Source organism: Pleurodeles waltl, chromosome 10 (genome assembly GCF_031143425.1).
Source record: "Pleurodeles waltl isolate 20211129_DDA chromosome 10, aPleWal1.hap1.20221129, whole genome shotgun sequence".
NCBI lineage: Eukaryota > Metazoa > Chordata > Amphibia > Caudata > Salamandridae > Pleurodeles > Pleurodeles waltl.
This window is the reverse complement of record NC_090449.1, coordinates 512,755,616-512,779,606: the sequence shown is the minus strand read 5'-3', so window position 1 is coordinate 512,779,606 and position 23,991 is coordinate 512,755,616.

The window sequence follows — 23,991 nt, the reverse complement described above, 5'->3', positions numbered from 1 at the left end:
ACCAAGGCAATATGTGCTGCTTAATTCGCTCTGATCACATGTAAGTTGATCCATAGCATGACCACCTCCCATCACATTTGTTACATCCTAATTTTTGTGTTACGTGTATGACGCTGTTGATGTGTCTCATCATTGTAGAAAGACAGTTTTGCAGCACCCCACTTCAAGCTGGTTGTGACATGCCACCAGATACAGACACAGTGTATTGGAAGGATCCTGTGGTCACAAAGGTGTGTACTGCTGTGATGTTGACTATTGGTATCATTGATGTAGGATTCCTATTGTGAGGTAGGAGGTCTGGATTCAGCTGATGACAGGCAATCTATTATTGATTCATATTTAATCTGTTTTGGATTATTATATCCTATTCTTCCATGTTTTTAAGGTCCAGAACTGTAAAAAAATAAACAGACTATTTTTTTAATGCATATGTTCTAATTTTGTTTTAGAAACTCTTCCTACTTACTAATGTATAAAATTAATACATTAAGGTTTGTGATGTTTGTAATGCATTACTTTTTTAAGCATGGGAGAAACATTACCTCAATATACCTTTTTCGGCTAAAAATGTTTTAAAATTATTTGCATTTTAAAAAGTAATGATGGAGGGAAGACATTAAAAAATGGAAACCACAAGAAATACAAAACCCCTCCTTGACTTTGTGTTTTTAGAGTTTATTTTACAAACCCAAATAAACTGATACAGCATGAAGACTGAGTAACAAAGTAGAAAACCAAATAAAGAATCAATCATGGTGAATGCAACTATTATTTTAGAGGCAAAATTGTTTGAATTCTAATGTACAAAATACAACTGGCATCCAAAAGGTAAATGTGTCCTGAGTCTAGTCCATGGAGCATGTGATAGTCACCCAAAGGTCGAAATTAGGTTCTTTGTCTCTTGCTGGTGGTGGTGAAGGCCATGCCATCCTCTCCTGGTGGTCTGGATAACCGTCCCCTCCTGAGGGAGGGAGGGGTTCTTCAGTTACAGGGACTGAAATTGTTGCTGGTGTTTCTGCTTGTGGGAGGGCCACCTCCCTTTCTGTGGCTGAGGTAGGTGAAGTGGGCCCAGATGTTGAAGGGCCATAGAAAGGGACAGCTGTTGTTGGGAAAGCCCTGCAAAGTGGTGATAATTGTAAAACTGCACCCTAGTTAGTAATCTAAAATTTGATTTTAGAGTCTGTATCTCTACATTGTGCTCCCTCTGCAACTGCTTGATGTCCCAGAGTTCAGTAAGGACCTGGCCCATCATCTAATGGGACTTGAGTTGGGATCCCAAGACTTGGTCAATGGTGGTCTGGGTGACAGTGAACCCAGTGGCCTCACTATGCTGGCCCACGGGTTCCCTCCCACATACCTTATCCCCACTACCCTCTGCCTTTGAGTCAGTGTGCCCCTTCCCACTGGGTCTTGGCTGAACTGTAGATAGTGGTGGTGATGGCTCAACAGCAGCCAGGACTGAGAGACACAAGATTTGGGTGATGTTCCTTTGGACACAGGAAGTGGAGGTGTCAATTTGCTCAGGTTTTGTTACAGCTGGAGCTGTCTGCCCAGATGGACCAGGCTGCTCAACCTCATCTGGACCTTCAGGAGTGGAGTCCTCACTGAAGGCTTGATCCTGGTCTGGAGTGAAGGTATCCTCAATGGCAGATTGTTGTCCACATACTCTGGGTATAGGACCTAATATAGATTACAAGAGAACAAATTGAAAAAGTCTGGATCAAATGTGTTTTGAACTACAAATGAAGCAAACTATAATTAATACATTGCTATTTACAGTATATTTAGACCTTTCAGTTGTTTTGTCTATTACCCATACATCATAAATTACACATATGCTGACTTCAAAAAATAGGCATGTGAAGAGGTGACCCAAAAAGAACAAGATTTCTTAGAAAGTGTACATACATTGGGGGTCATTACAACATTGGCGGTAAAAGGCGCTTACCGCCGTGCAGAAGACCGTCAATACACTGCGGCGGCATTCCGCCACAGCTATTATGACACACAGCTCGGAATCCGCCGAAATTCAGACACCCACACAATCCCGCCACACCACAGGTCAGTGATAAACTGGCGGAAACAAATCCTCCACCTCCACGCCAACAGAAACACGCCCATGCTATTACGACCCACGAATCCACGCGGCGGTCTTTCAACCGTGGTATACCATTGGCGGTACACACCGCTGCGCTCAAAATACACACACATCTCCAAAACACCGCCACATTGGACTATTCAAAATACACACAGCTGATACACATACAAACAACACTCCCACACACCCAATACAATATAAAACACACACCCACAAACCCCTACGACCAAAAATTAGACACGAAGGCGACAGAGAGAGAGCACAGAATAGACAACCCCACTACACAGAGGCACACAACACCATCACCCACACAACATCCACGCACAAAACACCACACACCACTACACTCACCACAACCATCACCACATACACCACCCCACACATCACCCACACCACCCCATGTCACGCCAAAGACACCCACGCTTCTCAGAGGAGTAGCTCAGGGTCATGGTGGAGGAAATAGTCCGGGTAGAGCAACAGCTATTTGGCTCACAGGTACAGCACACATCAATAGCCAGGAAGATGGAGTTATGGCGAAGAATCGTGGACAGGGTCAACGCCGTGGGACAGCACCCAAGAAATAGAGAGGACATCAGAAAGAGGTGGAACGACCTACGGGGGAAGGTGCGTTCAACGGTCTCCAGGCACAACATCGCGGTACAGAGGACTGGCAGCGGACCCCCACCTCCCCCACAACTAACAACATGGGAGGAGCAAGTCTTGACCATCTTGCATCCTGAGGGCCTCGCAGGAGTCGGTGGAGGATGGGACACTGGTAAGTCAATTCTTAACTATCATATCCCCCACCCTACCTGCATGCTATCACACACCCCCACCCTCACCCCCTCCCCTATCACTACAACTCCTCACTAATGTACCCATGACACAAACCACTCATCCCAACACCAAGCCCTGCATGACACAACTAAGCATGGACACCCCTCACTAAAGCATGTCCACTGCACATACCCATAACACCCCCCCAACCATCACCACACAAACCCACACACAGGAATGCTTGCACTGGGGTACACAAACACCCACCCATTGCACACCATTACACACACACATGCAATAATCATGCTCTTATGCCCCTGCAGGAACCCGAAGGACCGTCAGCACACCAGAGGGTCCAGACAACACCACTCCACCCCCAGAAGAGGCCCACAGTGATGAGAGCAGCTCTGCCCTACTGGATCCTGATGACCAGCCCGGACCATCGTGGGCCTCGGGACAGTCGGTTCCCCTTGCACAGGCACAGACCAACACCGACCTTCCACCCTCTGGGAACACCAGCACAGCACCCACCCAGCGGGCCCAAACCTCCCTACCCAGGACAGGTCAATCAGCGGTGTGTCCACCACTACAGGGCACCCAGGGTAACCCACCACCCCAACAACAACAGGGACCTGGGGGAGTGGTAGCGGGCACACAGTCCAGGGGACGGAGGCACAGGAACACAGGGGAACTGGGAGGGCTGCTGTGCGACGGGGCAGAGAGGCCAAGGGAACCCACTCTCCACGAGGCCCTATCCTCCATCATGGGAGCATACCACCACTCCCAGGAGACGATGGCGACAGTCCTGGACAAGTTGCAGGAGACCCTGCGCCTGCAGGACGAACTGTATTAGGGGTTCAGGGAGGAGCTCAGGACCATCAGCTCCGCCTTGGGCACCATCGTAGGGGTGCTGAAGGACATACAGCAGACCATGAGGGACACCGTTGCACTCCAAGGGGCCCCGGACACTAGCCAGGACGATGAAATGCCCACCACCTCCGCCGGCGCTAGTGGACAGGACGCCCCGCCACAGGACCAACACACCAGCCACCCACCCCCTGCAGACGGACAACCACCACGCAAGCGGTCCCTGAGATCCAGGAACAGGACAGAGCAAGATGGCAAGACCCCCGCCAGGAAATGAGACCACCCTGATTGTCCTCCCACTGTCCCACTTTGTTATCCTGTCCATACTTAAACTGCCCCAGCTCAACTTCCTTTGCCCAGATGGGCAGCGCACCTGTGAGACTAATAGACTGGACTCTGCCATGGACATTCCTCCACCATCACCATTTTACAACCCCCTCCCATTTCTGAGCACTTCAATAAACACCCTTGAAACACAAAACAATCTGGAGTCAGTCTGTGATTTAGTAAATATGTATTATCAATGACAGTGTCATAATGGGTGTACCATTCTAAAGCTAACATACCTATGTCACACATCACAAGCCCTTGAAGGATGCAAGCAGTTGACACGTAGGTAACCACACCTGTGAAACCGTAATGGAAGGGTACAACTCAGTTACCAAATAGTGACTTAAATCGAAAAACAGGACAGAGGTAGACCTGTGAAAGTTAATGTAATGCTAAAAATGAAAATGTTCTCACCTGTGTCTCACTGGAAATATTGCTGTATGACTGACTCCCTGTTGTCGTTGTCTTCTTCATCAGCTTCATCCTCATCACTGTCCACAGGCTCCACAGCTGCTACAACACCGGCATCTCGATCATCCTCCTGCAGAAAAGGCACCTTGCGTCGCAAAGCCAAATTATGGAGCATGGAGCAGGCGATGATGATGTCGCACACCTTCTTCGGTGAGTAGAATAGGGATCCACCTGTCAAATGGAGGCACCTGAACCTGGCCTTCAGGAGGCCGAAGGTGCGTTCGATCACCCTCCTTGTCCGCCCATGGGCCTCATTGTAGCGTTCCTCTGCCCTGCTCCTGGGATTCCTCACTGGGGTCAATAGCCACGAAAGGTTGGGGTAACCAGAGTCCCCCAATAGCCATACACGGTGCCTCTGGAGTTGACCCATCATATCAGGGATGCTGCTATTCCGCAGGATGTAGGCGTCATGCACTGAGCCAGGTAACATAGCATTTACCTGCGAGATGTACTGGTCTGCCAAACAGACCATCTGGACATTCATCGAATGAAAACTCTTCCTGTTCCTGTACACCTGTTCACTCCTGTGGGGGGGGGACCAGAGCTACATGGGTACCATCAATAGCACCTATGATGTTGGGGATATGTCCAAGGGAATAGAAGTCACCTTTCACTGTAGGCAAATCCTCCACCTGAGGGAAAATGATGTATCTCCTTACGTGTTTCAGCAGGGGAGACAACACTCTGGACAAGACGTTGGAAAACATAGGCTGGGACATCCCTGATGCCATGGCCACAGTTGTCTGAAAAGACCCACTTGCAAGGAAATGGAGCACTGACAGCACCTGCACGTCAGGGGGGATTCCAGTCGGATGGCGGATTGGTGACATCAGGTCTGGCTCCAACTGGGTACATAGTTCCTGGATTGTGGCACTGTCAAACCGGTAGGTTACGATGACATGTTGCTCTTCCATTGTCAACAGGTCCACCAGCGGTCGGTACACCGGAGGATTCCGCCATCTTCTCATATGTCCCAGCAGACGGTGCCTACGAAGGACAACAGCGAAGAACCAGTCATTATTCATCCAGGTATGTACCCACAGTCACACACAAGACTACACCACTCACAAAACCCTTCCTGTATGTGTGTTGAGTGTAGGCCTAGCTATGTGTGACGCAGTAGTAAATGAAGCCATGTGGGCCCCTGAAATGGCGGCTGCCTGACCTCTAAACTGGGACAATGGGATTGTGGGGTAACAGCGCTGGCGTTACACACCGTCGCGGTAGGCGGTCGTAGACCGCGGCGCAATGCTGCATTGGTTAACATTGGACCCTATGGGTCCCAGAGCCAATGAACAGGTGCGCTGGCGGTGATGATGCGCACCGCCGCAGACCTCACCGCCGCGGACGTCACCGCCATTTTCTATCTCTTCAATCACTAGATACCTGACCCTCGACAGGAGAGGACCTACACTGCAAGTGTTGCTGTGACCTCGGTCTGGAAGTGACGATGGCTGCTGCATCTGGGGAAAGGGCCCCTGCCTTCACTGCACAGGAGTTGGAGAAACTGGTAGACGGGGTCCTCCCCCAGTACACGCTACTCTACGGTCCTCCAGACCAACAGGTAAGTACACAGGGAGCACGTTGTATGGGCTACGCCTGGGTGGAGAGGGCTGGTTGGAAGAGGGAAGGGGGCAGAGTTCAGGGAACATGAATGCATGTGCCACATGGCAAGGGTAGGGAGGGGGCCACTCACAACGACGGTGCAGTTGGTAATGACTGTTCCTCTTTCCTTGTGCATGTCATGTAGGTCAGCGCCCACCAGAAGAGGGACATTTGGCGTGCCATCGCCAAGGAGGTCCGGACCCTGGGGGCCCACCAGAGACGGGGCACCCACTGCCGTAAGAGATGGGAGGACATTCACCGCTGCAGCAAGAAGACGGCGGAGGCTCAGCTGGGGGTGGCCTCCCAACGTGGGAGGGGTGCCCGTCGCACCATGACCCCCCTGTTGTTCTGGATCCTGGCGGTGGCCTACCCGGAGTTGGATGGGCGCTTGAGGGCATCACAGCAGACACATGGGGGTGAGTACAACCTCATTCTGCGGACTTTGCGTGCAGTGGAGGTGTCTGGGTGGGGGAGGTGGGCTGTGGGGGAGGTGGGCTGTGGGTGTCCCTAGGCCAGGGCGAGTTCAGTAGGCAAGGCCCCTCCGTAATGTAGGCCATGTGGCACTCTACCCCACCTCAGCAGAGTGCCAAGTCGAGGTATAGTTGCCCCTGTGGTATCCATGTGCGCCGATGTCCACCATTGCCATATAGGCCATATCCCAGAAATTGCATGTGCAGAGGGCAGGAGCACAGCGTAATGCAGGGGGCATCTGCGGTTGTCTTGTCCGCCAACAGTAGCGGTATGCCATGCACTAAAACCCTCTTTCTTCTGTCTCCCCCTCTTTTTCTGCTCTCCCTGTCCTTTTGTACATCAGCATCAACAGGCGGAGGTAGAGTGGCACCGGAGCACGAGGGAGCCGCATCCCACATGGCCATGGAGGGCCACACCACGGACTCTGAATCCACCAGTGGGACGGAGGGCGAGGGGAGCTTCACGTCGGCCACCGGATCACCAAGCAGCGACACGGACTCGTTCGACGATGTGGGCTCCCTTGCGGTGGCGGCACCATCTGTGCCCCCCACCTCTACAGGTACAGCCGCCACCTCCCCTACCAGCACCGCCCTCCCAGCAGCCCCTCCGCGTTCGCCATCCAGGGTGTAGAACGAGAGTTGCAACACGGTAATGCATTCCTGGAGGGCATTCATTCTGGTCAGGCTGTCCTTCAGCGAACCCTGCAATCTTTGGCCTCAGCACTGATGGCAGCAATTGTCCCTGTGTCTAGCCTCCCCCCTCCAACTTCCTCCACCCAGACCCAATCTCCTGTACCCCAGCCCATCCCAAGCACACCTACAGACCAGCATGCACACAAGTCAACACACACAAGTAGCTCAAGCAAACATAGGCACCACACACACCACAAGCACTCATGCAAGCCTCACCCACATACAGACACAACAACATCCACTGACTCCACTGTGTCCCCCTCCTCCTCTTCTCCCTCCTCCCTCCCAGTGTCGTCTACACACACACCTGCATGCACCACATCTACAGGCACCATGAATCGCACCAGGACACCCAGCACCACAAGCCGCTCACCTGCACTCACCACCTCCACTGCCATTTACACGTCCCCGGTGTCCTCTCCCAGTATGTCTGTGACGCCCCCTCCCAAAGTACACAAACGCCGGCAATCACTCACCCAACATCCATCCACCTCACGACAGCCTCCAGTACCTGCACCTGCACCCAAAACACCTAAAGTGACACCTCCTACAACCACCTCCTCTTCCTCCACTCCCAGACCCCCTTCAACTACCCATCCCAGTGTTCGTCAGAAACTGTCCCTCTGTAAAGTTGACCTTTTTGCCCCCACCCCACCCCCTCCAATTCATCAGTCCCGTCGTAGCGCCTCAGCCAAAAAGCCTCCAATACCAGTGGTGCCTGTTCAAGGTTTTTGGAGTGCACCGGCCACCAGGGCAGGCAGTAGCAGCCCACCCCCTGTAAAGGTTCTAAAATTGGAGAGTGGACGACGGGACCGTGTTAAGACTCCTGGTGGGAAAACAACTGACATGGGTTCCAAGGGGATTGGAGAGTCAGCTGTGACTCCACCAAAGGTGGGGAAGGGCCAGAGGAAGTCTGCCCAGCCTGTTGTGAGTGTCACGGCGGAGATGTGCGCCATCATTTGCAGCGGTCGAGACACAACCGCCAGCATCGTCGTTACTGGTCCAGAGACCACCGCCAGAGTCACAGCCCAGGAGGGCCCAAGTATCGTCACTGGTCCAGAGACCACCGCCAGAGTCACAGCCCAGGAGGGCCCAAGTATCGTCACTAGTCAGGAGACCACCGCCACTGCCAGAGTCACAGCCCTGGAGGGCCCCGGCTGCCACAGCCCCGTGGGCAATGATGAAACGTCATGCCACACACCAATGTCCAGTGTAGAAGACGTCATGCCACACACCAATGTCCAGTGTAGAGAACGTCATGCCACACACCAATGTCCTTATCAGAACCGTCATGGCAAAGCACCGCTGAACAGTCCTGAACCACCATGTCAAAGCACAGCTGAACAGGGCAAAGACCGCCATGTCAAAGCACCGCTGAACAGTCCTGAACCGCCATGTCAAAGCACCGCTGAACAGTCTTGAACCGCCATGTCAAAGCACCGCTATACAGGGCAAAGACCGCCATGGCAAAGCACCGCTGAACAGGGCAAAGACCGCCATGGCAAAGCACCGCTGAACAGGGCAAAGACCGCCATGGCAAAGCACCGCTGAACAGGGCAAAGACCGCCATGGCAAAGCACCGCTGAACAGGGCAAAGACCGCCATGGCAAAGCACCGCTGAACAGGGCAAAGACCGCCATGTCAAAGCACCGCTGAACAGGGCAAAGACCGCCATGTCAAAGCACCGCTGAACAGGGCAAAGACGCCATGTCAAAGCACCGCTGAACAGAGCAAACACCGCCATGTCAAAGCACCGCTGAACAGTCCTGAACCGCCATGTCAAAGCACCGCTGAACAGGGCAAAGACCGCCATGGCAAAGCACTGCTGAACAGGGCAATGCACCGGGTAGGAATGAATGGACCGCCACATCAGGCATCCTTATCCCATGTGCAGCTGGGACAGTGACAGGACACAACCTTTCACGGGGAGACTCATCCAGTCTGGGCAGCAGTCCCCCCCCCAGTACCAGTACAGACCTGCATCAACTTGAGAGACTGTGGCTTTGCACTCCCCGGATGGCACAGTGGGCAACCCACCCACTGTAGAGACTTGAGAGACTGTGGCTTTGCACTCCCCAGGATTGAACAGTGGGCAAACCACCCACTGTATAGACTTGTGAGACTGTGGCTTTGCACTCCCCAGGATGGCACAGTGGGCAAACCACCCACTGTATAGACTTGTGAGACTGTGGCTTTGCACTCCCCAGGATTGAACAGTGGGCAAACCACCCACTGTATAGACTTGAGAGACTGTGGCTTTGCACTCCCCAGGAGGACATAAATGGGCATGGAGCCCCGTCGTGGATCTGGCTTTGCAGTCATTCGGCTGAGGTGCCCCCCCCTTCCCTTCCCTTCCCCCTGAGGTGCCTGTAGTATTTCTATCTGATTCTGATGCCCCGGCAGTGTTCTCTCCGATTGTGGTCAGGTATCGTTTGTGGGCCTCGCCCATGCATTTTTGGACTGATGGTGCACGGACATTGTTATGTACATAAATGCACTACTTCTCTTATTGTATATAATTATGACTGATTTTCATATATATATCTGTATATTTTTGTATGACATGTATATTGGCACATTACATTGTTTGACCGATTTTCGCTTTGTGTATTTGTAAAGAAATGGCTCCCTGTTGCAGTTACCCCCCACTTTTTGCCTGATACTGATGCTGACTTGACTGAGAAGTGTGCTGGGACCCTACTAACCAGGCCCCAGCACCAGTGTTCCTTCACCTAAAATGTACCATTGTATCCACAATTGGCACACCCTGGCATTCAGATAAGTCCCTTGTAACTGGTACTTCTAGTACCAAGGGCCCTGATGCCAAGGAAGGTCTCTAAGGGCTGCAGCATGTCTTATGCCACCCTGGAGACCTCTCACTCAGCACAGACACACTGCTTGCCAGCTTGTGTGTGCTAGTGAGGACAAAACGAGTAAGTCGACATGGCACTCCCCTCAGGGTGCCATGCCAGCCTCTCACTGCCTATGCAGTATAGGTAAGACACCCCTCTAGCAGGCCTTACAGCCCTAAGGCAGGGTGCACTATACCATAGGTGAGGGTACCAGTGCATGAGCATGGTACCCCTACAGTGTCTAAACAAAACCTTAGACATTGTAAGTGCAGGGTAGCCATAAGAGTATATGGTCTGGGAGTCTGTCAAACACGAACTCCACAGCACCATAATGGCTACACTGAAAACTGGGAAGTTTGGTATCAAACTTCTCAGCACAATAAATGCACACTGATGCCAGTGTACATTTTATTGTAAAATACACCACAGAGGGCACCTTAGAGGTGCCCCCTGAAACTTAACCGACTGTCTGTGTAGGCTGACTAGTTCCAGCAGCCTGCCACACCAGAAACATGTTGCTGGCCCCATGGGGAGAGTGCCTTTGTCACTCTGAGGCCAGTAACAAAGCCTGCACTGGGTGGAGATGCTAACACCTCCTCCAGGCAGGAGCTGTGACACCTGGCGGTGAGCCTCAAAGGCTCACCCCTTTGTCACAGCCCAGCAGGGCACTCCAGCTTAGTGGAGTTGCCCGCCCCCTCCGGCCACGGCCCCCACTTTTGGCGGCAAGGCTGGAGGGAACAAAGAAAGCAACAAGGAGGAGTCACTGGCCAGTCAGGACAGCCCCTAAGGTGTCCTGAGCTGAAGTGACTCTAACTTTTAGAAATCCTCCATCTTGCAGATGGAGGATTCCCCCAATAGGGTTAGGATTGTGACCCCCTCCCCTTGGGAGGAGGCACAAAGAGGGTGTACCCACCCTCAGGGCTAGTAGCCATTGGCTACTAACCCCCCAGACCTAAACACGCCCTTAAATTTAGTATTTAAGGGCTACCCTGAACCCTAGAAAATTAGATTCCTGCAACTACAAGAAGAAGGACTGCCCAGCTGAAAACCCCTGCAGCGGAAGACCAGAAGACGACAACTGCCTTGGCTCCAGAAACTCACCGGCCTGTCTCCTGCCTTCCAAAGATCCTGCTCCAGCGACGCCTTCCAAAGGGACCAGCGACCTCGACATCCTCTGAGGACTGCCCCTGCTTCGAAAAGACAAGAAACTCCCGAGGACAGCGGACCTGCTCCAAGAAAAGCTGCAACTTTGTTTCCAGCAGCTTTAAAGAACCCTGCAAGCTCCCCGCAAGAAGCGTGAGACTTGCAACACTGCACCCGGCGACCCCGACTCGGCTGGTGGAGATCCGACACCTCAGGCGGGACCCCAGGACTACTCTGATACTGTGAGTACCAAAACCTGTCCCCCCTGAGCCCCCACAGCGCCGCCTGCAGAGGGAATCCCGAGGCTTCCCCTGACCGCGACTCTTTGAACCTAAAGTCCCGACGCCTGGGAGAGACCCTGCACCCGCAGCCCCCAGGACCTGAAGGACCGGACTTTCACTGGAGAAGTGACCCCCAGGAGTCCCTCTCCCTTGTCCAAGTGGAGGTTTCCCCGAGGAATCCCCCCCTTGCCTGCCTGCAGCGCTGAAGAGATCCCGAGATCTCTCATAGACTAACATTGCGAACCCGACGCTTGTTTCTACACTACACCCGGCCGCCCCCGCGCCGCTGAGGGTGAAATTTCTGTGTGGACTTGTGTCCCCCCCGGTGCCCTACAAAACCCCCCTGGTCTGCCCTCCGAAGACGCGGGTACTTACCTGCAAGCAGACCGGAACCGGGGCACCCCCTTCTCTCCATTCTAGCCTATGTGTTTTGGGCACCACTTTGAACTCTGCACCTGACCGGCCCTGAGCTGCTGGTGTGGTGTCTTTGGGGTTGCTCTGAACCCCCAACGGTGGGCTACCTTGGACCAAGAACTAAGCCCTGTAAGTGTCTTACTTACCTGGTTAACCTAACGAATACTTACCTCCCCTAGGAACTGTGAAAATTGAACCAAGTGTCCACTTTTAAAACAGCTATTTGTGAATAACTTGAAAAGTATACATGCAATTTTGATGATTTGAAGTTCCTAAAGTACTTACCTGCAATACCTTTCGAATGAGATATTACATGTAGAATTTGAACCTGTGGTTCTTAAAATAAACTAAGAAAAGATATTTTTCTATACAAAAACCTATTGGCTGGATTTGTCTCTGAGTGTGTGTACCTCATTTATTGTCTATGTGTATGTACAACAAATGCTTAACACTACTCCTTGGATAAGCCTACTGCTCGACCACACTACCACAAAATAGAGCATTAGTATTATCTCTTTTTGCCACTATCTTACCTCTAAGGGGAACCCTTGGACTCTGTGCATACTATTCCTTACTTTGAAATAGTGCATACAGAGCCAACTTCCTACAGTATTCATTCTTCCGGGGGGATTGTGGGTTGTTACTGTAATTTTTGTGAATGCATTGGTGTGTATGTTGTAATATGCGAGGGTGGGGGTGTTTGGTGGGTGTCCCCCTAACTTTTGCCTCCCCCCTCCCCGTGTCGTAGGTGCAGTACTCACCGCTGTCTGCGGCGCCTACATAGCTGTTGGTCGTAGAGGAGCAGAAATACAAGGGCAGGGAGTATTTGTAGTTCCGGCTCCATGGATTCCTCGTTCCTCGTGGGATATGTCCAGGTGAGCGTTTTCCCATAGCAAAAGCTGTTTCCGCCCTGGAAAAGGTGGCGGATTGGCGGGTTGTAATACTGTGGCCGGTACATTGTCTTCCGCCTGTCTGTTGGTGGTTACTGCTGCGCTGCTTGTCTGCACCGCCGTGGCGGGCGAAGTGTTAAAGTGGCTGTCTTTGTTGGCGGTTTCCGCCAGGGTCATAATTCCCTTTTTTTGTCCGCCGGCCTGTTTGCGGTATTTCCGCTGCTTTAACACCGTCCGCCAGGGTTGTAATGACCACCATTATGCCACATACTCAACCCAATTTGATATAGAGGAGAAATGAGAAGTTAACCATTCCAAGGCCTAGCAGGCTAAAATGCGGACTATTATACAACTTAGTAGGATTAATGGCATTCGTTATTATTTGAACTTTGCTAAGCAGTTATTACCATTACTACTTATCTTCTACATACAGCATGACATGATATAGATTCTTTACGTCAACATATTTTGAGTTGTGAAACCAATTATATTGCTTCAATCAAAGGACAAGAAAGTGGCAGCGTACAAAATTACATGTAATAATCCACGTTTTGTTCATTGCATAAAATGTGGTTTGAGAAATGTCTGACATTTTGACATCTGTGCATATAAATATATGAAAGGAAAGAACAACCACCATCACTTTGCAAACATATTTTCCATGTACAAAAACAAGGTATCATGGTAGTTATAGTCTGTTCAATTTGACATTGCCAACACTTGGAAAATTGTAAGTTGAACATCCCTAGTCAAACATATGAGGTGAAGATGTGCACACATTTAAAAAAATCTCTGAAATGTAGAATATGTGTAAATGTGAAAAACAACTTACAAGCACGAGTACCTTTAAGGTATACTGGATGGGGTTTTGAACCTGTTATCCTAACTACAACAAAATACATTAAAATGTACAAACAATCAAGTACAAGAAATGATAAATGAAGAACAACACACATATTAACCACACATATTGCCCAGTAGTAAAAGGAGTGTTGGCTCCATAATGCTACTAATTTGATGATGAGAACAGATTTGTGATTTTTCAAATTGTGATTATGTCCCTCATTACAACCCTGGTGGTCGGTGTTAAAGCGGCGGTAATACCGCCAACAGGCCAGTGAAAAAAAATGGGATTACGACCGTGGCAGAAACCGCCAACATAGCCAGCCACTTTAACACTCCAACCGCCATGGCAGTACAAACAAACAGCGCGGCGGACGCCGCCAACAGACAAGCGGGAGACAATGTACCGCCCACCCTATCACAACACGCATATCTGCCACCTTTTCTGGGGCGTAACCAACACGAATAAAAACACGGCGGAAACAGTACACAGAAGGGAAAACACTCACCTCTCCACACCCCACGAGGAACCAGGACGCCATTGAGCCCAAATTGCAGAAACTGCTGGCGATGGTCTTCCTGCTCCTCTATCAGGAGCTCCAACGAAGGCGGCGACGACCACTGTGAGTACTGCACCTACAACACAGGGGATGGGGGAGGGAAAAGAGAGTGACACACACACACAACACGCAACACCCCCACCCTTACCCACAACACCATACACACAAATACATGCTGCAACAATACATATACATCCCTCCAACCCCCCTGGAAGAAAGCAAGGACAGAAGGAAATGATTGTAACAATTGTAATCAATAAAAATCCATTAGTCAAAAGTCAAAATCCAGTATATACAATTATGTACACCAACTACACAAGCTCGGATAGTGCACCAATCATTGTCCGTGGACCACTGGGCCCAAAATGCATGGGCGAGGCCCACACATGATACCTGACTCCAAACGGAGAGAACACTGGAGGGGCATCACATAGAAAATATACAGGCACTTGAGGGGGATGGGGAGGGGGAGGGGGGCACCGCAGCCTGATGAACGCACAACACCACTGCTCCACGAGGGGGCTCCATGCCCATTGATGTATCCTGGGGAGTGCAAAGCCACAGTCTCTCAAGTCCTTTCAGTGGGTGGTTTGCCCACTGCTTTATCCTGGGGACTGCAAAGCCACAGTCTCTCAAATGGATAACAGTCTCCACTGGTTCTGGAGGGGGCTTTGTGCCCAGAGTGCTTCATCCTGCCAAGGACTGAGGTAGTGGATGAGATACTCCACTGGTTTTGGAGGGGGCTTTGTGCCCAGAGTGCTTCATCCTGTCAAGGACTGAGGTAGTGGATGAGATACTCCACTGGTTCTGGAGGGGGTATGGTGCCCAGAGTGCTTCATCCTGCCAAGGACTGAGGTAGTGGATGTATCTCTCCACTGTTTCTGGAGGAGGCTTTGTGCCCAGAGTGCTTCATCCTGCCAAGGACTGGGGTAGTGGATGCCTTTCTTCACTGGTTCTGGAGGGGGCTTTGTGCCCAGAGTGCTTCATCCTGCCAAGGACTGAGGTAGTGGATGTATCTCTCCACTGGTTCTGGAGCGGGCTTTGTGCCCAGAGTGCTTCATCCTGCCAAGGACTGAGGTAGTGGATGTCTTTCTCCACAGGTTCTGGAGGGGGCTTTGTGCCCAGAGTGCTTCATCCTGCCAAGGACTGAGGTAGTGGATGAGATACTCCACTGGTTCTGGAGGGGGCTTTGTGCCCAGAGTGCTTCATCCTGCCAAGGACTGAGGTAGTGGATGCCTTTCTCCACTGGTTCTGGAGGGGGCTTTGTGCCCAGAGTGCTCCACGTGCATTGTGGCCGGAACAATACACTCGCCTGGGTGTGTGTGCTACGAGATTTCCGAGGTACAGGTAGGATGATACGCCATGGAGGCAGAGACATACCCCACACTGCTGCGGCTTCGCATTCCATATGCAGGTGACAACTGTGATGACAGTGATGCTTCATGGAAGCTGCCCAGGGTCCTGGAACTCACCACCAGCCTCAGACTGACCACTGGGGATGGTAGCCATGTCTGCGGTGGTGCCACTGTCTGAGGATGTCGCAGGGCCGCTGGCAGTGCTTGCGGCGGTGCTGGCTGCAGGGTCTCTGGTGGCGGTGCTTGCGGCGGTGTCAGTCGTGGCGGTGCTGGCTGCGGGGTCTGTGGCGGCGGTGCTGGCTGCGGGGTCTGTGGCGGCGGTGCTGGCGGCGGGGTCTGTGGCGGCGTTGCTGGCAGCGGGGCCTGTGGCTGCGGGGTCTGTGGCAGCGGTGCTGGCTGCGGGGTCTGTGGCGGAGGTGCTGGTGGCGGAGTCTGTGGCGGTGCAGGTGGCGGTGGTCTCCGCAGTACAGGTTGGCATCGATGTGGACAGAAGGTGTGATACTGGTCCCTCAGTCGGTGCCACCATGCCCTCCACTGACCTGCCCTTCAGTTTTTGGCCCTTCCCCACTACATGGCACACTGCCAGCCCTGATGTTTGGCGCACTCCATGACCCCGCAGTTGCTGGCACCACTGTGCCTGAGGGTGTGGTGGCTGAGGTGCTGGGCTGGGACCTGGAAAGCCATGCCCTAGGGGAAGGACGGGGGAGGTGTAGGGAAGAGGTCAATATTAGCCGGGAAAAGATTTTTAGACACACTGGGACGGGTAGATGGAGGAGGTTTGGGAGTGGAGGTAGAGGTAGTGGTTGTAGGAAGTGTACGTCTGCTGAATTTGGGTGAAGGTGCATGGGCTGGAGGCTGTTGTGAGGTGGATGGCTGTTGGGTGGGTGTGTGCCTGCGTTTATGTACTTTGGGAGGAGAGCTCACAGACACACTGGGAGAGGACACCAGGGATGTATAAATGGTAGTGGGGGTGGTGAGTGCACGTGAGCGGTGTGTGGTGATGGGCGTGCTGGTGATGGAGGTAGTGGCTGAGGGTGTAGTGCATGCAGGTGTGAGTGGAGACTAGACTGGGAGGGAGATGTGGAGGAGGGGGACACAGTGAAGGCAGTGGATGTTGGTATGTGTGCATGGGTATAATGCTTGTGTGAGTGCCTGTGGGATGTGTGGTGCTTATGTTTGCCTGAGCCACCATTGTGTGTTGATGTGTGTGCATGCTGGTCTGATGGTGTGCTTGGGATAGGCTGAGGTACAGGGGATTGGGTATGGGTGGAGGAAGTTGGGGGGGGGGGGGAGGCTGGACACCGGGACAATGGCTACCATCAGTGCTGAAGCCAGAGCCTGAAATGCTCTCTGTTGGGCTGCCTGCCCAGAATGAATACCCTCCAGGTATGCATATGTTTGTTGCAAATGTCTCTCAACACCCTGGATGGCATTCAGAATGGTAGACTGCCCAACAGTGAGGGATCTCAGGAGGTCAATAGCCTCCTCACTGAGGGCAGCAGGGCTGGCTGGGGCAGGGCCTGAGGTGCCTGGGGCAAAGGAGATGCCCACCCTCCTGGGTGAGCGGGCACAGGACACACGCTGAGGGGCTGCTGGGAGGGCGGTGCTGGTAGGGGGGTGGCGGCTGTACCTGTTGATGCGGGGGGCACAGAGGGGCCCGCCACCGTAAGGGAGCTCCCATCAGAGGAGGAGTCGCTGTCACTGCTGTCTGCTCCAGTCCCAGCCGTGGAGCTCCCCTCGCCCTCCGTCCCACTGGTGGCTTCAGACTCTGTTGTTTCGCCTCCAGGGCCAAGTGGGATGCAGCTACCTCCTGCTCCGGTGCCAATGCTCCTTCGCCTGATGATGCTATTGCACACAAGAACAGGGAGACCACAAAAAGGGGGGGGAAAGACAGAAGAAAGACATGTTCAGTGCATGCAACACCACTACCGTTGGCAGACACTACAGACACAGCAGCCCTCTGCACTACGCCATGCACTTATAGTTCCTAGATTAATCACATGCCCATGGGGTACAAGGCCTAAGCCCGATTGCTGCACACATGGAAGTCACAGGAGCCTGACTAGGTGTAGATGGCACTAAACACTAGTGGGGTTGCGGTGCCACTGAGCCTGCCTCACAAGGGACCTTGTCTACCAAGATCGTCCTGGCCTAGGGGAGCCCACTGCCCACCTCCCCCGCCCAGACACCTCGTAATGCGTGCAGAGTCAGCTGAATGAGAATGCACTCACCCCCTTGTGGCTGCTGTGATGCCCTCAAGCGCCCATCCAACTCCGGATATCCCACCGCCAGGATCTGGAACATCAGGGGGGTCATGGTGCGACGGGCACCCCTCCCACGTTGGGAGGCCATCCCCAGCTGGGACTCCGCTGTCTTCTTGCTCCAGCGGCGAAGTCCTCCCATCTTTTACGGCAGTGGGTGTTCCGTCTGTGGTAGACCCCCAGGGTCCGGACGTCCTTGGCGATGGCACGCCAAATAGCCTTCTTCTGGTGGGCGCTGACCTAGAGGAATAGTACAGGAGAAAAGGAAAATCTTTACCCGTCCGGACCGTCATACACATTGGCCCACGTTCCCACCCTTGCCCTGACGCACATACACTCGCCGTCCGCACATGCAGGCCTCAGTCCCCCCCCCCCATTTATCTTCCATCCACACCACTCCAAACAGGCATTGCCCATGCAGCATGCTCACGGTGTACTCACCTGTTTGTCTTGAGGACCGTACAGTTGTGTGTACTGGTGGAGGACCCCATCCACTAGTTTCTCCAACTCCTCTGGGAGTGAAGGCAGGGGCTCTTTCCCCAGACACATGAGCCATCGTCGCTTCCAGACTGAGGTCACAGCAGCACTTGCAGTTTAGGTCCACTCCTGTTGAAGGTCAGGTATCAAGTGAGTGAACAGACAGAAAATGGCGGTCACGTCTGCGGCGGTGCGTACCGTCACCGCCGGCGTACATTGTCATTGGTTCCTCGAACCCATAGGGTCCAATGTTAACCAATGCAGGATTGCGCCGCGGTCTTCGACCGCCTACCGCAATGGTGTACAATGCCAGCGCAGTTACCTCATATCCCCTTGTCCCACCTTACAGGTCAGGTAGCCACCATTTCAGGGGAGGCATATGGCATTAATTTTAACTGCGTCACTCTAATGTAGGCCTTGAATACACACAGTAACAGGCACATTGCGGATTAATAAATGTGTGCAAATGACATTTTGTGATACCTCAGTGTTGGCTGACTCTCTGCTCGCTGTTCTCGTCCATAGGGCACGTCTGCTGGGGAAGGTGATGAGATGGCGGCATCCTCCGGTGTACAGACCGCTGGTGGACCTGTCAACAATGGAAGAGAGACATGTAATAGTCACCTACAGACTTGATCGTGCAACACTCCATGAACTGTGTGCCTAGTTGGAGCCAGACCTGATGTCAGCTATCCGCCATCCCACAGGAATCCCCCCTCTAGTGCAGGTCCTGTCAGTACTCCATTTCCTGGCAAGTGGTTCCTTTCAAACAACAGTGGCCATTGCATCAGGGATGTCCCAGCCAATGTTCTCTAACGTATTGTCCACAGTGTTGTCTGCCCTGCTGAAACACATGTGCAGCTACATCGTGCTCCCTTAGGTGGAGGATTTGCCCACAGTGAAAGGTGGCTTCTATGCCCTGGGACATATCCCCAACATCATAGGTGCCATTGATGGGACACATGTGGCCTCGGTACCCCCCACAGGAGTGAACAGGTGTACAGAAACCGGAAGAGCTACCATTCTATGAATGTGCAGATGGTGATTTGGCCGACCAGTACATCTCCCATGTGAATGCCAAGTTTCCTGGCTCAGTGCATGACGCTTACATTCTGAGGAATAGCAGCATCCCTTATGTGATGGGGCAACTCCAGAGCCTCCGTGTGTGGCTAATAGGTGAGGACAAGGACCCTATACAGTGTGAATAGTTGTCTGGGTATGGGGTAGTCCCTACGGGTTAGTGTGTGTCTAACAGTTGTCCCTCGATATTTGCAGGTGACTCTGGTTACCCCAACCTGTCATGGCTACTGACCCCAGTGAGAAATCCCAGGACAAGGGCAGGGGAACGCTACATTGAGGCACATGGGTGAACTAGGAGGGTAATTGAATGCCCCTTCGGCCTCCTGAAGGCCACGTTCTGGTGCCTTCATATGACAGGTGGTTCTCTCTACTACTCACCAAAGAAGGTGTGCCAGATCATCGTGGCCTGCTGTATGCTGCACAACCTGGCTTTGCGATGGCAGGTGCCTTTTCTGCAGGAGGATGGTTCAGCTGGTGGTCCTGTGGCAGCTGTGGAGCCTGTGGACAGTGAAGGAGAGGAGGCAGGATAAGAGGATATCGACAATAGAAACAACATAATCACGCATTACTTCCAGTGAGACACAGCTAAGAAGATGTCACTGCCTCCCACATCTCATACTATTGTTGGAGCCAGCGTAAGTCTGTCATTTTCACTCAGTGTATGGACCCTGACTTGTCACTTTGCCTTTCCATTTCACAGATGTGGGTCCCACTTTGTGCCCTCTGCTATATTTCCTCCAGCCCTACAGCTGTGTTACATCGGTATGTGAATAATTAAATTGAAATTGCTATATTCCATGGCTATTGCAAGTACACGTTTGTGAAAGCACAGGCTGACTCCAGATTGTTTTGTGATTGAATTGTGTTTATTTCTGTGCAAATAAGCGGAGGGGGTTGTAAAATGGGCAGGGGTGATGGTGGAGGAATGTCCATGGCAGAGTCCAGTCTATTTGTTTCACAGGTGCATTGTCCAAAGGAGCATGGGAAGTGGAGCAATGGCCGTTGAAGGATGGACAGGGTGACAAAGTGGGACACCAGAGTGACATTCAGGTAGGTCTTATTTCCTGGCGGGGGTCTTGGCAATGTTCTCGGTCTTGTTCCTGGATCTCTGGGACCAATTGCGTGGTGGTTCTCCATCTGCAGGGGGTGGGCTGCTGGTGTCGTGTTCCTGTGGCGGTGCCTCTTGTCCACTAGCGCCGGCAGAGGTGGAGGGCTGTTCATCGTCCAGGCTAGTGTCAGGTGCCCCTTGTTGTGCCATAGTGTCCCTCCTGGTATTGACAAGGTCTTGTAGCACCCCTGCAATGATGACCAGGGTGTTGTTGATGGACTTTAGGTCCCCCCTGATCCCCAGATAGTGTTCCTCCTGCAGCAGCTGGGTCTTCTGAAAATTGGCCAGTACCTTTGCCATCGTCTCCTGGGAATGATGGTAAGCTCCCATGATGTTGGAGAGGGCCTCGTGGAGAGTGGGTTCCCTGGGCCTGTCCTCCCCCTGTCGTACAGCAGTCCTCCCAGTTTCCTTGTTTTCCTGAGCCTCTGTCCCCTGAACCGTGTGCCCACTGCCACTGCCCCCAGATCCCTGATTTTCTTTGGTTGGTGGGTGTGCCTGGGTTCCCTGTAGTGGTGGATACACTGCTGATTGACGTGTCCTGGGGACAGAGGGAGGGCCTGCTGGGTGGATGCTGTGCTGGTGTTTCCTGAGGGGGAGGGTCTGTGGTGGCTTGTGCCAGTGTCAGGGGAACCGACTGTCCCGAGGTCCCTGATGGGCCGGGCTGGTCATCTTGATCCAGTTGTGCAGAGCTGCTGTCATCACTGCGGGTCTCTACTGTGGGGGGACTGGATATGTCTGGTACCTCCTGTCCGGTGACGTTGGGTTGGGGTCCTGCAGGGGTGTAAAGGCATGATTATTGCATCTGTGTGTTCCATCGTGTGCAATGGGTGAGTGACCCTGTACTACATTGCTTGCATTTTTGTCTTGGTCCTTGTGTGATAGTTGGTTTGGGGTCTGTGTGGGTATCTGTAGTGGACATGCTTTGGTGATGGGTGTCCATGCTTTGGTGTTGCATGCAGGGCTTGGTGTTGGGATGGGTGGGTTGTGATAGTGGGGCATATGTGAGGTGTTGGAGTGATGGGGGTGAGGGTGGGAGTATGTGATGGCATGCAGGTAGGGTGGGGGATATAATAGTAAAGCTTTGACTTACTAGAGTCCATGCTTCTGCTACTCCTGCGAGGCCCTCAGGATGCAGTATTGCCGAGACCTGCTCCTCCGATGTTGTTAGTTGTGGGGGAGGAGGTGTGGGTCCGCTGCCAGTCCTCTGTACAGCAATCTGGTGTCTGGAGACCACGGAACGCACCTTCCCCTGTAGGTCATTCCACCTCTTCCTGATGTCATCCCGTGTTCAGGGGTGCTGTCCCACTGCGTTGACCCTGTCGATGATTCTGCGCCATAGCTCCATCTTCCTTGCAATGGAGGTGTGCTGCACCTGTGATCCGAATAGCTGTGGCTCTACCCGGACGACTTCCTCCACCATGACCCTGAGCTCCTCCTCAGAGAACCCGGGGTGTCGTTGAGGTGCCATGATGTGGTGTGGGTGATGTGTGAGGTGGTGTGTGTTGTGATGTGTGAGGGGATGTGTTGTTGTGTGTTGTTTGAGGTGCGTGGATGTTGTGTAAGTGATGGTGTTGTGTGTCTGTGGATGCTGGTGTTGTTTATGGTGGTGTCTTTCTCAGGCGTGGGATCAGAATTCTGGTGTTAAGGGTTTGTGGGTGATGTGGGTGTGTGTTTTATATTGGATTGGGTGTGTGGGTGTGGTGTGTGTATGTGTGTCAGTTGTGTGTATTTTGAATTGTCCAATGTGGTTGTGTTTTGTAAATGTGTGTGTATTTTGAGCGTGGCGGTGTGTACCGCCAATGGAATACTGCGGTTGAAAGATCGCCGCGTGGATTCGTGGGTCGTGATAGTGTGGGCGTATTCCTGTTGGCGTGACAGTGGAGGTTTTGTTATCGCCAGTTTATCACTGACCTTTGGTGTGGCGGACTTGTGTGGGTGTCTGTATTATGGCGGATTTCGAGCTGTGGGTCGTAATAGCTGTAGCGGAATTTCGTGGCCGCAGTGGTATGTTGGCGGTCTTCTGCACAGCGGTAATTGGCATTTACCACCAGGGTTGTAATGAGGGCCTACATGTGTTGAAAAGGTGGAAAACACATTATGTGCAGCTGACGTAAGAGCAAAAAATAAATTTGTTTAGTGAGACATACATATGTCTAACTTACCAGTCTCCACTTCACCAGAGATCCCTGTTAAGCCTTTAGGATGTAGGATATGCAAGACCTTCTCCTCCCAGGAAAAAAGTTGTAAAGAGAGGGGCTGGGAGAACCACCACCAATCCTCTGGGCCTCCAGGTGATGCTTGGAGGCCAGTGAATGCAGTATCCCTGTCGTTACACCTCTTCCTAATTTCCTCCTGTGTGTGCAGGTTGTTTGCTACAGCATTCACTCTCTCAACTATTCTGGACCACATTTGCCCTTTCTGAGATACGGTTGTATTTTGTGCATGGGCTCCAAACAATTGTGGCTCTACTCTAATGATTTCATCCACCATGACTGACAATTCTCACTCTGTAAAACACAGATTTCTTCTCCCTGCCAGTATGGGTAACTTAAAATAAATGAAATAGTGGCCAACAAGTTAATGAAAAAATAAAAAAATGGAACAAATGAAAAATAAACAGAGGGAGTGAAAAAAATAAAATAACCTGATGTCTGATGGTAAATTCAGCAGCAGAATGGTTTTCTGCAGTGGAATGGCAAAGGACCATGGTCTAAAATGGAGTGTGTTTTACAGTGTGCTATGCAGGTGTTCACAATTGGCCATTATACATCAGGTGTGTGCTGTTGGTATCCATCCAATAGCCACAGCACCAATACAGTATTGAGCGAATCCTGTGAAAGACTCCTGCTGTTAAGAATCCGCTGCCAGAACAAATCCAGTGTGACTGTGAAATCTAAATATGCTTGGCATAATCCCGCCACCCTGGCGGCGACAGAGTACTGTCAGCCAGCACTGGAGTCTATTGCATTGGCAGCGGTAGACCGCTTTTGCGGTGGATTCCACTCTCTCAATGTGGACAGAAGTTCAGCCGCCATACATCTAAATACAGAGGTCAGAAGTCTGTCAGCTTGACAGAGTACTTAGAACTGCCAGCACAGCGGGACGATGGAAATCCTGTCAAGATCTAAATCAGGCCCTAAATTTTAAAGTTCTACAGCAGTCATGGTGATGAGCATTATGCTCTCTCTTCTCATTGCTTTTAATACAGCAGTTCGTTCAACGTAACAATAAAGCTATAGCTTCTAATACTAACACACTACTAAACTATAATTACAAGTCATGTGATACACATAGCCAAATAAATATCATCTCTGTCCATAAGTGGTCCTTAGACCAACGTCCATTTCTCTTTCCTTGCTGTGAACAGTGAAGATAACTGTCCTTCTTTATCACCCCTGGCTTTGTTTCACATCCGA